The sequence below is a fragment of the Sinohyriopsis cumingii genome, chromosome 6, assembly GCF_028554795.1.
Source record: "Sinohyriopsis cumingii isolate HCF-2022 chromosome 6, ASM2855479v2, whole genome shotgun sequence".
Classification (NCBI taxonomy): domain Eukaryota; kingdom Metazoa; phylum Mollusca; class Bivalvia; order Unionida; family Unionidae; genus Sinohyriopsis; species Sinohyriopsis cumingii.
The window spans coordinates 78693390-78708666 of NC_142966.1; the positions used below are offsets into that span (position 1 = coordinate 78693390).

Below are 15277 nucleotides of genomic sequence, written 5' to 3' on the forward strand. Positions count from 1 at the left end.
TTCAGCATGGTGCTTTTATTGCTGTTATAGCATGGTGTGCTCTGGACAAGGAAATTGTGAAACAAGTCTCAAACAATACGTACAATATAAAGTTCCCGTGTGACGTCATCAGCCGCCATATTTGTGGTCAGCGGGCGGATTTACCGTTGACTTTATATGGTGTTTGGGAGTTGAAAGAAAGTCATTGAATCGGAAGATGCTTTTATAAGAAAAGTTACATGCATAACCAGAACGCAAATCAAGCTTTCTGTTAGTATCTATATTTGTGATTTACAAGTTGACTTTGCTTCGGTGTGCCTTGTTAAAAATGGCACATTTTGGTGATTGCATCGACGAGAAACTTCCAGGTTGCCCATCGTCCAGGCAAAATGGGCAGAATATCGTCTGCTAGTGACCTTATTGGGAAGCATCTATACAGTCGCTATGAAAAAGGCGGCAGCGAAGAGTGCCATTTCAACCCAGAACTGTGATGTTATGACAATGTCATACAAGCGGTCCTGGTACATTTCGCGTGTGTACAAAACATACTGGAACTATAGAGAGAGAGAGATATTCAAATCACAACCCTGGCTACATAGCTTGAAAAATAAATGTTATGCAGTAAAAAAGGCATATTACCTATGTATTTTCTGTTTGAATTAATTGGAACAATGACACATATCTGAGAACAAATTATCAGATAGCGGCTAGAGCTATATTTACTTTTTTTTAAAAATACATTTCATATGACCGAGAAACATGTATTCACAATAAAAGTTAAACGGATGTACATCATTCCGAAATAAATAAACATCACAAAATAAATACTGTAGTATACAAAAATAAAATCACACTAACCTGCCAGATGGATAGTAGTAGTTATATATAAAACGTCTATCTTCAGAAATATGTGGAAGAGTCACTCTTTGGAAATCAAAGCACGGGATTTTATAAAGGACAAACTTCTCACTTCAGGTGCTGATAACACAAGTGCAAAATATGAGCAAACAGTGAAAATAGTTCTTGTATATGTGGCATGCTCAAGCCGTACTTCCTACCTCATCGTGTAGGTCACAGCAAAGAAAAACGATGGTTTGTGTCAATGTTCCCAGTATAAGATGTGAACAAATATAAACGTTTTCATAACTCATTGACGTCCATTATTTTTCCAACACAGATAACATGCTTAAAGTTGCGGGTCGGATGAGCAAGAACAGCTCCTTATAACCATTTATGCATATTAATTAAAATGCATATTTTCAAAAGGACTACCTACATGGCACAATTGGATATACTGGGCCGCATGCGCGCTGCGGGTTGGATACGCCTCCTTTAACCAGATGGATATCATGTCAAGACAGTGTGTAACATAATCTAGTTACGCACTCAGTCTCAAGACAAAAAAAGAAGGTCTGTTATCGTTCACTCTCAGTAGGTATAATTGTTGAAGCAATGAATCTATTGTTGTTGTTGCTATTGTGGGGTTTAACGCAATTTTTCAACACACGATAGGCTATACATGGCGGCCGGTATTAATGTTTGAGGAAGAACCCGGGAAAACCCCAGAAAGAACCTCCTACCCAGGAGAAGCCACTGGCAAGCTTTCTCACACACCTACATTGGCCGATTCCGAGACTCGAACCCACGCAGACAGAGGTGAGATGGCAGTGATCCTTAACGGAGAGCTTTAGACCACTCGGGGCACCCCATGAATCTATTGTAGTGAAACATTACAATGTGTATACATCATGACATTGCAGTTTCTCGTGCACTCAATGTCATGCTCCTTGATTCAAGGTCAAGCTCACATCAAGGGACACTATACGCAGGTGTCACGTTTCGTTATGTAGGCAGTCACTTTTAAAGCCCCTAAGGATATTTTGATCTTTCTTGTCGAGGTCCAAAATCTTTGCATTAATTGGTTAAGTCTCTGTTCTAAAGGCCTTAGTCATTAATAAGGAAACGGTCTTGTCTCCCTATTGGGATCTCTTGTACTTGTCGACGATTAAAATAATGGAGGGGGGATTACCGTCGTAATTCTATGCGTGTAAAGTCATTGTTGATTTTGTTATCAATGCTGTTCGGCTTGCTGATAGCTGATTTTACTATTTTATCATGTGTTAAAACTTTGTCTATTATTTTTTCGCATTTAACCTTGGCTTGTTTTTTTTCTTCTTCAAAATAGAATGTGTACCGCAGGTACAACCATTTGGACAAGAGTTACTCATTTATTAAGTACCAGTTTTATCTGAAAAGCGCTCATATGCCTTTTCGCTAATCAACTACGGACTGGTTAAAGGGCACCGGGATAATTACCTTTGTAGACTGGTTAAAGGGTACCAGAATAATTACCTTAATGGACTGGTTAAAGTGCACCGAAATAATTAGCTTTGTGGAGTTTTTTAAAAGGTACCGGAATAACTACCGTTGTGCCTTCTCCAAAATCTGTTCTTGTTGTTGGAAGACTTGTAATCCTCAATAGCGTCTTCAAAACTTTGATGTATCCAACTGTAAGAGCAGAGCTTAACAGCACATGGTAAATAATATTGATAATGTTTTTGGATGCAGTCGATATTTGTCTGTAAATATGCAATTTTATTTATTAGTTTTAAAAAGTAAGAAATCTTAGCAATGTTACGTTTGTTTGCTTATTTTAATCTCATTAAATATATTTTACATTGTATAAATTGGTCTTTAAAGTCGTTTGGCAATGTAAATAATCTTTTATACTGTTTTTATGACTACCTAAATTCTGTCATAACTGAAAGTTTACCAATTGCCAAAAAATTAAAGAGACATGTTCAGTCTGGTATGAGAATGATCTGTTGTTTTGAGAGGAAGCAGAGATCATGAAGAGAGTATATGAAGAGTGGGCTTGTGAAAGACTCCGAAAAGTACCATGATTTCTGATGCGAGAAATAAGCCAGAGCGCAAATACAAAGTGCTATGTATATTTGATTTAATTTATATTGGATTTAATTTAATTGTCTGTTTGTAAGTTTTAATTTTTTGTATTTTTAATTTCATTACATTTCAATGTAATGTCATTTTTGTTTACTTGAAATTTGATATTTTTCAGAAAATTCAGTTTGACTTGAATCTTTTCATAAATACCTAATACTAGAAACACTGTTTCTATTTTTAACTTAGTTCCCGACTTTGATTCAGAAATCACCGAGACAAGTAAATAACTTTCTATTTTTATATTATTCTTGGAGTAAAATGATTGGTTTTTATCAAGGTCATACTGGGAATGTGTGACTTTAGATTGTTAACAGCTCTATTTCAACAATTCTGGGTTTTCCGAAATTGCGCAGTAGTTAGATTTATTAGTTATCTTTAGAGACAGATTTCTCAGCTGGGCTTTTTTTCTCTACACTGGAAAGCGTCTGTTGTGGCAGTTTGGAGTTACATTTAATTTTTATTCAGATTATTTGGATTTTAAAGGATAATTCTTTTTCCTGGAAATATTTCATGCTCATGCAGAATTCTTGGACAAAAATGTTTATTTAAATTTTATTCGGAATTCAAACACCTGTATGTTGTTTTCTGTGGTTCACAAAGGACTGTACACATCAGCTCTATACTGACTACAGTATACGTCATTGCCTTCCATTCTGGCTTTTTTTCGTCGGGACTCGAACTTGAATTCATTAGATTATTTCATTCGTAGGACTTCTAAAATTTATTTCGTGGATTATTCTTGGATTATATCTTGCATTTGATTTTTAAAACAGTATGTTTTTAGTTTTTCATTTTTACATTTTTTTTTCCGAGGAAATAAATTATTTGTTAAATTTTTCAAAGCTTGTTGTTTTCACTCTTTCTTGTGTTACTGTTTATTAGAGCCTTAACAAGTAACATGAGAAAAGACTATGCCACAAATACTGAAGCTTCCATAAAAAGAGAGACCTAATCTTTTTGGGGATGTTTTTATAATATAACAACACAGTGAAGTTTATTCCCTTGAATAATTACAAATAGAACTTCTACTTCCCCTTCAACAATTACAGACAGAAATTCTAATTTTATAGATTCTTTAGACATTGCAAACATATGTAATAATTTCTTTAAAAGTGTCTTTAACTCCAATTAATATGTACCTGATATATACAGTTGCATTCCATCCATGACATTTTGGACAACAAAGACATTAAATGTAGTGATGTATGCGCATTTTTTAATTTTATAACCTCTGTTATTCTTTTATACACGTGAAGATGAAACATGTGTAACTGTATGTCAAACTTTTGACATGTTTTTAATGTACAGTACTTTTCCGAGTCTGTTAAAAATCAAATATTATTACAATTTTCAAATCGGTTAAATGTTATTCCAATTCTAAATTAAGGTAAATGTTATTAAAATTTTAAATAAGGCACATATTATTAAATTTTTTAAATAAGGCAAATATTCCTCCAATGTTTAAATCAGGTGGTATATTTTTATTATCAAGTTATAGACCTGTCACTTTTATTGATACTTTGAATGATGTTTAAATATTTAGATAAACATTGTTAATTTTGTTAAAACCGTACCACGTGTGAAGAACAACATGAATGTGTGCTACAGCGTTCTACAAATACCACTTTAGCAAGCGTTTCTGATTTTGTCTATTACGAAGTTGATAATAAGTCACAAGTTAAAGCAATTTATGCTCATATGTTCAGTGTAAGTGATTCGATGTCTCACAAACTGCTTTTACATAAACTGCAATCCTTTGGTGAGACTGGTAATGTTTTTTTTGTGGGTGTTATTAAGCTGGATTTTTTCGTATTTCTGTGTCGTGTATCAAGAGTAAATATACATGGTCAATGTTCAGAATGGTGTGAGGTCATTTCTGGGTTGCATTTGTTTCTGTTTTTGGGTCTCAAATTGTTTTATTGTATGTAAACTGACACCTATTTAGTTGTAGAGCAAATAACAGTGTCTTTTTTGCTGATGACGGAAAATTTAATAAAGTTTATGACAGATATCGGATTGTAATGTCCTTCAGAAAGATGTAGACAGGTGAGATAAAAGCACTTGAAAATGAATTGAAGACGTGTTGCTATATCAATTTTACAAACAAGAAACAAAATCTTTTCGCTTTAATAGAAGTTGCTAAAGGTTGAGAGTTGTGAGAGAGATTTCAGTGCATGGCTGTCAATTAGCATTAGTTTTAATGGTCATGTTAAAGTCATTGTATTCAGATCAGTGTACATTTGTTGTTTGTTTTTAAGAGCATTTGCAATCACTTTGGAAATATATCACTCATTCATACACTGTATCAATCTTTTTCATGGTTTATACTTGAAACTGTTGTAAAATTTGATTACTTCGTCAATCGGCTTTGACCCAACACACAAAAACGGTAAAAACGAAAGATCTGAAATGCATGTTTTAAATCTGGTCTGGATTTAAAAAACTCATATGTGCAACAACTGTAGAGATTTAATTTATCACTGTTAGAATAGAATAAGAAAGAGTATTGGCTTTGCATGTTTTAAAAACAATACAGTGTAGCAATTAGATTGACTGTCGATATTTAGTAACTCAAATTGCCTATAGTACTCCCAGAGGAAATCTTGGACAGAAACAATTGTATTGATAAATATGTGTTTGATCATAAGAAGACATAGCATAGTGCAACTTTAACTCGTTATTAGAAGCACACATCATTTGATTGTATGACCAACAATATTGCACTTTCTGAATAGATAAGGTAAAATGGAATAAATAACGTTACCATTTCTCCGATATTTGCCTCTTATGGTGGCTCTATTACACAGATGATGAGGCTTTTTATGGCGCATGCTATATGCAATTTCGTGAGAAGAGCTTAGGGCTGCATGGTAACGGTTTAATATCTGTTGTTTAACGCAATATTTATAAGTATATGATATTTATCGCACAATAAAGGCTGTGATTTGCATCGCATTTCCTTAAGTTTGCTTTCGTTCTTATTCCACACATTATTTATTACCTGAGAAAGAGTTTAAGCCTTTCAGGACAGTGTTTTAAGATGCACACATGGTTTTATCATGTTTCATATTGGTTGAGTATTCACTGTGTTAATGAACAAATTGTACTTGCTTAAAAGCGATACAAACTAATCAACAATGAAGCAATAGCACACGTGTATTATGCGATCAGCTCTGCCACTGACGAGACAGTATGTCTGATTTATTTGCCTTCATTGTGTGCAACTGTTTATCATTTAAATTATCCCCAGCTATTTCCTTTTAGAATTATTCAGTTCCTGTTTGTATTAATCAAATTATGATGGTATTGGATTGATTTATCTGCGTTTTATGAGTGTGCTCTGCTCGTAACCAGAGGGCACAATTTGTTACCTGACCATTCTAATAATCCAGTTCTTTTTCTAGCTGACATTTATTCATTTATCTAACGATAAAATTAAGCTTGACCAGTAGACTGGTGTGACGTCTTTTACACTGCATTTATTTGTGATTCTATTTCAAACTTCATACTTTTGAATGCTGTCTTGCCATTTCATTAGTAAAAGTGTAATCAACCTATCACATTTATCATGTGTACGTTTTGTTACTAACGTGTGATATTTCTGAAAGTTCTTTTTCCTCCTCAAATTACAATAAAAGTTTCATATTCTCTGATACTTTAATGTACATATTGTGTTTTCGTTATATGTTTAATTGCATGCTGCTTTCAGCTGGTGTTCCAACTATTAAGCGATTCATCATACCCGTTCACTTTATAAAGCGCGTATTTTGTACCGATCATTCTTTTGAAGTTCAAGATCTTTTCAACTTTGTATATGTCAATCTGATTGTTATACAGTGATAACGTTTATTCGTAAAAGATGTTCCATGTGTTACCTCCATTCAAGTTTCCAAGTATGTCACCCATATGATCACATCAGCGTTCATATTGAATATTAAATATTTCGTCTGTAGCCGGGTATCACTTTGGAAAGAGTTTGCATTTTTAAATTCTAACTTTTCTTCCAATTTTATATTTACAAGATCCAAATGTTTTAGTTGTAAGTAACGTAATAGATTATTCCATAGTTTTCATGTGTTTGCTTCTTGCTTACTTCAACTATCTATTGACCTATACCTGGATATTCTAGTCATTATTGTTATGTTGAACCGTTCTACTACAGAAACATATATGTCCGAGTAATTTGAAAAGTTTCCATAGTTTTACTTTTCTAGTAAATCCTTAAGTTTCATGTTGTAAATCTATTTCGCCTCATCAGACAGTATCTTTATGCGGTTACGTTCTTTGAATATTTCGTTAAAATTATTGCATATCTCATCCCCATTTTTTGGTTTCACTTTTGCAACCCAATAGTATTTTGAAAAAAAAACATATCTGTATTTATGTATATTGCTGCATTTTTTATATGCATCTATGTCAACAATGTCTGCCTTCCTCTGGTGATCCAGACAACTGACACGTGTTTGTTTTGGCAAGAAAGTCGTTTTTAGCTTGATTGTTTAATGTGTGTGTAGATTGCTCAGCTAGACATTCTTTGAATAAAGTGTCTTATATGTTTCTTCTGTTGTTTTTTTTCTTCTCCAGAATAGAATGATATTTTTGTCAGCAACGGGACTTTCAAGAGTAATACAGATATATCGAATATGGTTCTTCGTCAATCATTTAAAACGAAATAAAAACTTAAAGAGGAATACTCTTGATATTTTATCAACAAGCCACAACGGACTGCCGTCTTTAACGGGGACGTTTGTTTTCAGACATTTGCAAAGGTTCTTCAATCCTTTCAAACGTTTATATTATTTTAGATTCAAGTAAAACAGTTTCCATTCCTTTGGCTGACAATGCTAGAGTTATTTCGCATACCGACTAGCAATGTGATGCTGGAAGTCGAGCTTTGTTCTGCATAAATTCTGTATTTGCTTTTGTTGAATCATTTTAAATGGATTGAGGAAAATGTAAGAGATTTTGAAGTTTTACTGTAAATTTAGTAACAAACATGTATGTATTTAATCATATCAAATAAGTAATGTATTTGTTCTTCACAGTGCTGTGTCTTTGCCATCTTTTGTAATATTACTTAAATCGATGTTATCGTCAATGAAATAGATCTGTAAATTTGAAGTGTGTTTTTTAAACGATATTGAAATATCTGTTTTTGATGTTTGAAATCATTAAATTACAGTTTTCTTCTTTGGAATGCATTGCTGCAAGACAACTAGGCTTAACTACACTTTTATACCAAATTGAAACTTGAAAATGAATACACACACATGCTTTCTTGATACTTGAAAATGAATACACACACATGCTTTCTTGATACCTACAATATTACTTTCATGTTAGATATGATTTGAAATATTTACATCATTTTTCTAAAATTTATTGACTTCAATGCAATGTAGCCTTGTCCCATTATTTATGATGTAAAATCCTTTTCGTCGTTATTAATTTGTGTTTGCAACTTGGCTTTGCTAAGTGTCTTCGTTCTCTGTCTAGTCTTGTAAATTTTACATACACGGTTTTTGAAATAATACCCACAAGTCTTGCTGTTTTTGGAACAGTAAATATTTTGAGGATTGATTTTTGTTATACTTCGAATTAACTTTTTTTGACGATAAAAGGGGTTGAAGCCCTATTATGACAATAGCTAACTCAATGATTTAGTAATTGACACGGAGTTGGCAATATCTATTCTACATTTATTCCTTGGCATGTTGTTTGCATTTCATGAAGTAGCCATATAACGCAGCATCTAGTGTTGTGGGCAAACTATTCCTACTTCAAATCCTCAAGCCACATTATATATAAAACTAAGAATCCTGCATTGTTTATGTTGTAATGTTGTGTTAAAATTCCAGTGCAAATATTCTTATTTAGCGGGGAATGTAATGGTTTCCGAGTTTAATTTTCATTTTTAAAAGAAAGATTAAAAGATATACAATTCATCTTCGGTTGTCAAATACTGTCCGTCCTTGTTGATTATGAAAGTGCATAACCTGGTGGAGAGAAAATGGTACTAAATGGCGGGCACACACGCACAGACACACACACGAGTACCTAATTAGCATTAGGGTGACATATCACTGAACATATTTAAGGTGACAGAATGACATTATGTTTTGCAAGAAACTGTAACATATATTTGTTTACGAATCCACCGAAGTAATAAATAAGTACTATTCTCAAGATGAAATATTCATGAATGAAACAACCTTAATTTAAATGAGGACATATTTGCCGCTTTAATACAACGTTGCCATAATGTCTGCACTCAGCCGTGACGGCCAAATATCCGTAAGATACCATAATCATACAGATATTTTATCCGATGCAGCATTAAGGATATAATGTTTCTCAGGCCCAATTATCAACCCAAACTGACACAGAAAATTTAAGACTGTTTAAACATGATCACAATGATACATCTATGTTATTTAAAACTATATTATTACGTCTGCACAACCGTTTGCAAAATATTTAATATTAACTAAATGACCAGTATACACAAATCACTTAATTTAGTTTAATTCATATTGTGTAAGCTTTCTATATTCACAAGAGTTGAAATGAATCATTAGTATCAAAATTCAAACCAGTTCGATCTTTAAAATAGCATGTGGAAAAACCATCTCTCATTAAACTATTGATTGATTAAATACAGTTTGAGAAAGTCCAAGTCCTCATAAAATGATGTCAATATCATACCAATGATTTTAAATTCATACGATTCAATTCACAATTTCCAAACTTATCCCAACCACAACCGTCCACTACAAATATTAACTAGGGTCATCTATAGTCCACAGTTCATACAAGGTGTGCCAGAGATTCAATATAACATTGTACCATTACAACGACATGTACTAATGTTAGACACTAAATAAATATTGATAAAATTCAAATTAGCAGCTTGAATTCTTGAATAGTTTGAAACTGTGAGCAAGAAGTATATATTTTATTGGAGGCAGGTTAAATATTTGACTGTTGTTAACATCGGCAATACTGATAATACCATAATTGTTGTCAAAAGATAACTATAAATTTAATATAAAATGTCAGAACTGTCATCCAAATGTAGATGTTGATCCCTATCAGAATTGTCGAGGTTGTAACTGGCGTATCCAAAACTTCCATTCTTGTCTCACCTACTTATTATTTGCCACATGTGAAATAGTCATTAGAAGCGATATCACTAACAACCAAAAACAAACACTGGACGACGAAGTTAATGAACGCCAAAACAGTATGCTACTTTTCAACCACTAGCTCACCTTTTTACAAAGACAATGCTATCCAAGTATGTCAAGTTACAAAAGATAGCTAACTACATTCGAAAGAATATATGGGGCCAATAATATGCAGATGAAACCAAAAAGGGAATTTCAATAGAGAATAAAACAAATACGCGAGGACGATTTTGACGAAAAAAAATACTTCATTAACTAAACAAGGATTGTGTATCATAATATCAGATAATAGTAATTAGTTTTGTTCGACCCAGACTATTTAGTAGCACCAACGATCATTAAATTAGATAATAGTGTTGGATACGCCAATAACACACTCTTCACACTGTATAGGGATGAAGATATGTGTTTAAATGGGAGTCCAGATATAACATTTTATTTATTTAGTATTTGTTTATTTTTTTTCTATGATAACTTAGATCTCTGGACCTCATTAGTAGTTTAATGTGGTGATAGACGAGCAAACATTAATCTGTCTGGGAGTTAACATTAAAATGCCTCTATACGGTCCAATGGAATTTAATTTAAATGGTTGTATACAGACTTGGGGATGGGTGGGTTGCCATGAAAATTGCTGTATAGATTAGAGTTTAACATTAAAATGGCTTAAACAATTTTTTTATAAAAAGAAGCTTTAACAATGGCAGTCTGAGGAAAAGGGGAATGGTATCACACTAAATATGTCCATAGGTTGAACATCATTATTGCTCTATGAAGACAACAGAAAACATAATGATCAAATTAAAGTTTCAAAACAACACACTGTTTTGACTGACCATCACCCAGTTGTTTACTGGCCAGTAATATAGCTAGAAATTCTAGATCCCCTTCCAAATAAAAGTTGTCGTTTGATATGGAGTTTCGGTCCCCACTGGGTCTGGGAACTCACACCCCACCCCCGTTGATGAATATATTGTTCATTTTTGTTTATAAATTATTCACATTGATCATCCTTGGTGATACAGCATATATCAATCACAAACGTTTTTAAGTTCCATACATTGATTCTTGTTTAATTATTCTTTAAGTCAGATGTTCAGATAAGTTCAATTTATAAACGGTATCATTTTCTCATTTCCATTGCTGAACTCTGCACGCATTATTCTGTTAAATCCATTGTTGTGCTTTATGCGCAAGAGTAAGGTGTCAGAGTCTTTCATCGTTAATATCATTTTAAATTAACTTCTCATCCACGAAATTGTATTCCGTTCCCTGCTATATCCATCCCCAATCCGTCTGCATCCTGTTACAATGGTGTCAGCAGCGAAATCAGGTTAGGCGGAGCTCTAACTTTAGTTTCATATTTTTTCACATATCTGTTTCATACTGTGACTTTCCTGAAAAGGGATATAAAATGGATGAGTAAATATTTCGCTTACGTTATACACTGGTCCCTTTCTTCATCATATATGCATATCATATTTATTGTTTGCCCTCTGAGAAAGAATGTACAATATATTTGTGTGATATCAGAATACATGTACGTTTCACATAGTTACGTACTTAGGAATGGTGATCGTATCAGCAGTTTTAATCGTGTCGTCAGGTAAAGATATCGAGTAGATGAAATTAAAATTTGGTTATGAGGGGGAGTCCCTAACAAATTTTGTTCAAGAGAGGCTGTTTCTGGAGAAAGATCGTAGATTAAGAGAGTGGGATATATAAATGGACGAGACAGAGAGACAGGCAGAGCGGAAAAGAAGGGAATTTGAAAAGCAAGCTCACGAAGAAAAGAGAGTCTTGAGAACGAGAATTCAGAAGCTGAGGGAAAAAAAATTACATTTGAGACTGGGAAGACAGAATTAGAAAAGTGGACATAGCGGATAAAAAGGTGAATTTAAGGAAAGAACAATATAATTAGAGAAGCACGCAGAGAAGGAAAGGATAGGGTGGGAAAGAGAAGCCTAAAAGGAAAAGATTGCTTCAGAGAAGCAGGCGAAGTCAGAAGAAGATATAATGGGTAGAGTTAAGGAAAAGGAAGTTAGAGAGGGAGAATTATGAAAAAGTAGAATCAATACAGTTAGAAGACCGGATTATGGGGATGGAACAAAAACGGAAAATTCAGTTATAAGAAGTTAACGAAACTGGGCAACAATAACCTAACTCGGATAAGGTAAGAGGCCTCATTTTGGCCTTGTTTGAGAGCGAGAAAGACAATATGCATAGGTGTCTGCACCAGCTTTGAATGAAATGGCACTTTCCAGAAGTGGAGAAAGGATGATTGTTCGTTCCATCTTATTGCATTACTAAAGGTTAAAGCCCTGGATGTGTATTCGCGTCAAACTGCGAACAACACGCTAAAGTGTGACCCACAAAGAGAGGCACTCCAAACTGCGAACAACACACTAAAGTGTGACCCACAAAGAGAGGCACTCCTTATGAGATATGAATTAAGTAAGCAAGGGTTCCGCAAGAAGTTTCAGTGTAGTAAACCCGTGAGCGTCGAAGCATTCACCCAAGTTCGTCGGTACGATGGACATTATTTAACGCGGTGAGTTGAATATGGTAAGAGAGAAAAATGTTCGGAGGTCTTACATACCTTTCACCTATGGACCAGCTGCTACTAAACTGTGGTAAGGAGTTGTACCTGTTTCTGAGGGAAAGTCCCTTCATGAATATCTTTGGCATTGCTTCGTAAGCAGACCACTTCGACGAAACTCTGGGAGGTATCCAGAATGTGGTCTCAAAAAACCAGAGAAACCGATAAAACTGGTGCTAATAAAGGTGGAAATTCGATCTTGAAAGGGTGCAAATCGTAATGATAAACAGTGTTATACATGTAAGGAGTGCGGCCACATCTCGCCCGATGGTCCGAAATGAATGGGGCTTGCCCAAACAGTAGCGGTTCCTAATGAAAGCAGGGGATGATCGGAAGGCGAATAGTGTGTTCATTCTCCGTGTGATGATTTGGATACTAAGAACCTGAATACAGCATGCATCTCTGTGGTGTGTGCGCAGATCGGACATCATGTTATTGCGTCAATCGGCACTTGTTGTTTTCCCAGGCGAGGGAACCGACAGCTAGTGTTACCGCCAACGGTCAAAAAGGAACGCGACATCGAGTGCACGGGCTTAATGGTGAAGCGGAATCTTGTTTGGGATGACGAAATGCTTGGTTTTAAATCCTCGTGTATATTGTTTAATCAAACGATCGCGTTCCCTTCTCGAGAATACTAATCAAGACGTTTTTCCTGACTGGAACCGTCGAAGCGTTGTGTATGGACAATTCCATATATGACTTAACGATTAGAAATGTCGAGCGCTCCAGACATTAAGGTTTATCAAACTTTAGATTTCCCATATTGCAAACAGACGAGACTAAGTCGAAGGTGCGAATCTGGAAACAGCCGCTTTGTAAATTAAAACCTCTGCAAGCTGTGACCGATATCTCGCGTTATGAATGTATGCGTGAGCAAGGGCATGGCGTGTCCTCAACCACGACCGATGAAACATTTGTGTCTTTTACCTTGAAATCTTGTAAATGAGGGTGAGGGTATACATTTTTAGGCACGAAGGAATTATTGTATTATTATTGTATATTGAATCTACCACGTTTGCATGGAAGTACGTTCTTCTAACTGGTTGTCCCCCAGTGATTCAGGCCTCATGTGCTCAGAGTGACACACGATCCCAGTGTGTTGGGCCACTTATGCTGTTCAAATAGTGATTCAGTATGATAATTCTTGGTCGGGCGATGTCGAGGATGCGGAAGTTAAAACTACCTACCAATACGTTCTCGACTTACGCGAGGGATTGGAAAGTACTTTCGGATGGCACAAAACGAGCTCAATAAATCCAGTCGCAAGTACGCTAAGTATTAAAACCGTGGAACACGAAGTAGGAAAGTTGACCTAGCTGATCGAGTGTTGGTGCCTCTCCCTACTAGTAGGAACAATGTATTGGTCCAATGGAAAGGACACTGTTAGGTCAAACAGGACAAGGTCGAAATTGATTACATAATAAACATTGAGAATATTTCATGTCAAGATATTAAGCCACTACGCAGGAAGGTAAGATCAAACAAAAGAAAAGGGGGTATTTGAACGCCGTATGTACTGCTGTCATCAAAGACGAGTAGAGTAACACACCAAAGGTAGACCCCCCTCGAGTGCCCCATAGGAGTGGGAAAAGAGGGAATAGATATGGTCATCGTTGCGTCCAGAGCACTTGAAGGTCGACGTCGACAAATCACGGAGATTTTAAGTAAATATTCATATGTTCATGTATCAAATGAAGAACGTGTTAGCAAAGTACCTCAAATCAACAGTAGATTTTTTGTTCCCTTCTGTATTTTATGTTCTTCAGTCCGCATCCAATTGACAAAATGTTGATTGTTGTTATTTTTAACGTAATATATAATTGAACTTAAGTAAAATAAAAACTGTTTTGTTCAGTTGTCTCTCAGTCACTTGTGATGCGTGTTGGGCGCAACCATATCGTCTACAAAACGATGTTGAAGTAAAACAAATACCTTGTAAATAGGGAGTAATTAAGTCCACAGTACATATCTAATTTATCTTGATAACAAGGAAAATACTATTTTAGTGAAAAAAGAGTTGTTCCAAATTAAAATATTTTCATTTTTTCAGTGGTGGCGATTAGTAATGTGATGATTAAACCTACAACAGAAATACTGACTTATTAAATGCTCACTAGTCACGAGGTCATTTATGTTTGTCTGAGACATTACTGGGGGAAAAAATAACAGAAAGAGCAAATTTTCGTACAATATATTGCCTTGACAATGTTCTGCATGATTTGTGAGTAAGCTCCAAGGATTTCAGAAAACATTATGACAATTAGATGCGAGCCAGTAAGCCAGTAAGACTTTGTTTATCTTTGTGTGTACAAGTCATGTATTTAGGATAACTTTACAAGTTTAGTTAACACAAAGAACAAAGGACCTCTTTTCGTGTGCGCGTTATTATTCACCATAATAGCTAGATCTCTTAGATTTAAAATGTCCATATCTTATCTTTTAAACGCGTGCAATGTGTTATAGAAAGCTTAACATTGTTTCAAACAAAAGAAAGCTTGTTGAACGAAATTCAATAGTATTGTTTAATGTTAATGGCAAACCATTAGTT

At 34.8% G+C, this 15277-nt stretch overlaps 1 protein-coding gene across 2 annotated transcripts in view; it reads right to left on the minus strand.

Moving 5' to 3' along the window:
- The window catches only part of LOC149797284 (uncharacterized), a 77600-nt gene extending 75720 nt beyond the window's left edge, over window positions 1-1880 (minus strand). The window contains exon 1 of one of the 2 annotated variants that reach the window (XM_089961997.1): window positions 838-1880. The gene's annotated coding sequence lies outside the window, so the exon portion shown is untranslated. The remainder of the gene's footprint in view (window positions 1-837) is intronic. The other variant, XM_089961995.1, reaches the window with a different exon arrangement.
- Window positions 1881-15277: the final 13397 nt, after the last annotated feature.